The sequence below is a fragment of the Colossoma macropomum genome, unplaced genomic scaffold (genome assembly GCF_904425465.1).
Source record: "Colossoma macropomum unplaced genomic scaffold, Colossoma_macropomum, whole genome shotgun sequence".
NCBI lineage: Eukaryota > Metazoa > Chordata > Actinopteri > Characiformes > Serrasalmidae > Colossoma > Colossoma macropomum.
In genome coordinates this window covers 42688925-42692843 of record NW_023494785.1, presented here as the reverse complement: position 1 = coordinate 42692843, position 3919 = coordinate 42688925, and positions in this window count along the sequence as shown.

Sequence of the window (3919 nt, the reverse complement as noted above, 5' to 3'; positions counted from 1 at the left end):
AATCAATGAAATATGCTTTTGCATACAACTGTATGAAAACACGTTATCTAGATCACTGTGTCAGTTTCCAGCACACTTCTGTCGAAGCGTTCACTGTTTTTAAACATGATTTATATGTATCAGATTGTCCAGCAATACTGTGATGCAATATATCATTAGAAAGCTTGAAATCTCAGGATTCGGTTCCTGCAAACCATTTTATGATCCATTATTTACAGCAGTAACGATCGTCTCATCTGCAGCATAAGAATCGAATGAGCCAACTTTAGTAAATCTGTGTGGCCTCACCTTCAAAGCCTCTCCGCTCTCCACAGACACCATAATCCAAAACGTGGTCTGATAACACGGCAAGAGTCAGAGATCAGTTTAGAGATCTCAGTCAGGAGTAAATAAACTCCTCCGTTCTAGACTCTCACTCTGTGTTAGTAATTCATGCAACTATTCTGATGGCTGTGAAAAAATGTGAGTGTGTGTTCTTTCGAATGAGACCAAGTTCATGACTGTAGCGTGAAGTATGTGTGAACAGCGCCCCCTTTTACTTTGGGTTTGCCGTTTCAGGCTAAAACAGGGCGACAGTTAACAGGTTGAAGAAATCACGTTAATAAAAGAAGATATGTACATAATTGGAGCCCTCATTATTCTTATATTTCTGATGTGAGAGAATGCAGTAGTGCAGATCATTGCCGCAGTAGAGGACTGCGGCGCTAGTGTTATCTCGCTGTGTGAGTGTGTGTTATTAGCGTGTTGTGTGCGAGTGTGTGTTGTTAGCGCGCCTGTGGAGAGTGTTTAAGGCTCGTCAGGGGAGCGTTAGCCACTGCCGTGCTTTATCTGTGTGTGGGGTGTGGAGATTCTGTTTATTGATCACTGCTGAGCCAGGTTTATACCACAGCTGCAGAGAGAGAGAGTTCAGCGCAGCCCATCAGAGACTGAGCCTCTGCTTATCCTCTCACTGTAGCCTCAACGCTTAGATTAGCACTGTATCAGTGTGACAGAGAGAGAGAGGAGGAGAGACACTGAGGATTATGGGAGGAAAAATGCATCAGTCTGAACGTAGTGATTAAACTCCATCAAATGTAGAATTTTACAACTGATTATAATTAAGGTAATATTTTTTTTGGCGAAAATGTTCGGGCCATTTGCAAATGTAAAAATCTCCCCTAAAAACTACATTTTACTGTCTGTATTCCACTACAGTGTAAATAGTTCATTCAGTTACCTTTGTATATTCAGTGTATTTTCAAAAATAATTTTAGTTGTTGCAAAATAACCAAATCGTGGTGACATTTTTAACACTAAATCGAATTGAATCATGGTGTCATTTGTTATGTTAAGACGAATCTAACTGCGGTGACTTTTATAATCTTGTAATAATTGGAAACTGTGAAATTTGTAATATTTCATTGAACTGAATCGTGGCGTCATTTGTAACTTTGAATCAAGTCTAATCATAGTGACATTTGTAATATTTAATCACATCATTTGTAATATCATATCAAATCATAGTGAAATTTATAATATAGAATCGAATTGAACCATGGTGTCATCTATAATATTGAATTGTTTTGAATCATGGTGACATTTGTAGTATGAACCAAATCGAATCACTGTGATATTTGCAGTATTGAACCGAATCAGGCTGACATTTGAGGTATTGATAATCGTTTAGAATCGCGCAGACATATACAATACTGAATCTAATCAAATCATGGTGACATTTGTAATATGAACCAGATCAAATCGCTGTGACGTTTGTAAAATTGAATCAAATTGTAGTGGCTACTACTGTCTGTACTATTGCATTGAGTCTTGATGAAATTTGTAATATTGAGCCTAATTGAAAGGCTGGGATTGAATTGAATCGCTGTGTCATTTGTAATGTTGAATCAAATTAAATCATGATGTTATTTGTAATATTGAGTCAAATCTGACTGTGGTGACATTTGTAAGTTTATTTATTCAAAACAGTGGAATTTGTTACATGTAATCAAATTGAATCATTTGTAATATCAAATTGAGTCATGATGTTGTTTGTAACATTGAATCAAATCAAATCATTGTCACATTTGCAATATTGAATTGAATGGAATCATAGTGAAATTTTTAGTATTTACTCAAATGAAATAATTTGTAACATTAAATCAAATTGTGTGGAATTTGCGTTATTGAATCAAATCAAACTATGTTATCAATTGTAATATTGAATTGAGTAGTAGTGAAATTTGTAATAGTGAATCAAAATGAATAATGGTGACATTTTAGTATTAAATTTTAATTTATTTGTAATACTAAAACTAATCATACTGACATTTTAAATATTGATTTGATTTGAATCATGGTGAGATTTTAATACTGAATCGAATCATACTGAGGTTGGAAATATTGAATCAATTCTAATTGTGGCAACATTTGTAATATGGAATTGATTTATCATTATATCGATTCAACATTATAATACTGAAGCAAATCGCAGTGACGTTTGTAAAGCTGAACCGAATTGTGGTGACATTTGTAATACTGAATTGAATCATGCTGACATTTGAAATATTTAATTGTTCTGAATCATAGTGTCATCCGCAATACTGAATCAAATCGCGGTGTCATTTGTAATGTTGGTTCAAATTAAACTGCGGTGTCATTTGTAATATCGCATCAAATCATAGTGAAATTTGTAATATTGACTAGAATTGAATTGCGGTGTCATTTGTCATTTTGAGTTGAATTGCAATGTCATTTGTTATATTGAGTTGAATTACAGTGTCATTTGTAGTATTGAGTCAAATTGAATCATTGTCTGATTTGTAATATTGAATCGAATCGTAGTGACATTTTAGATATCATGATGCATTGAATCATTTCCAGACGAATCGTTTAAGCGAATTGAATCAGCAGTGAGAGGGTATTGTGGATCAGAGGAAGTAGAGGGGAGTTGAATTTGTAGCTCACACACACACACACACACTCACACACACTGCACGTGATAAAAGCTGCACTGTTCTGTCTTTCATCATGAGCTCAGAGTGCCGCAGGCTCCACCAGAACATCGACTTGATCTCTCAATGAAAAAAAAGAAAGAAAGAAAGAAAAAAAACAGAGAGGAGAAGCGAGAGATAGAGACAGCACCTCGCCGCCTTTTCATCTTTCCCTCCGCTCTGCAAATTCTCTCAGCTCTCCCTAGCTCGTTTTTTTTCTTTCCTTTCTGTCTTTTTTGTTACCCATTACTGCACTGGGAGCCCAGTGACAAATTACCCCGAGTCCACTGGGACGCCCCCCGCGTTCACATGGCACGGCGCTGCTCTCTCATCATTATTGACATTAGCATTTATATCCATTTGTCTCGCAGGATTTCCTTTTTTTCCTTCTCATGTCAGCGAAAACACATAGGAGGAGAAAAAACACATGCGAGTGATTAGAGGAGCGCGTGTTTGCCCTGACGCTTTCACACCATCATGTTTCTGCCACTCGGTTCTCTCTGCTGACAGAACCGACATCATTTCGGATTCACAGCTGGGAAATGGAAATTGTTCCTGTGGCTTCAGTGCAGAGAGACAGCATGAAGATTCAGCTGGACTGAAGCACAAATAGAGAAAATCATATTAGATTTAAGTGTAACTGGTTGAGAGTGTACACTACTGTCTTAAAAAGACGGTTCTTCAAGGGCTCTTCAGTGAAGGAAATGGTTCTGTTTGGAGGCATGAGTTCTATACAGAACCATTTTATGTTTGAACGGTGGTGAAAGGAATGATTCTATATAGAACTCATGGTTCCAAATACAATCATTCCTGAAGGGAATGGCTCTATATAGAACCACGAGTTCTATATAGAATCATTCCATGCTTAAATGGTGCTGAAGGGAATGGTTCTATTTGGAGCCATGAGTTCTGTACGGAACTGTTTCTTGCTTAAATGTCGGCGAAGGGAA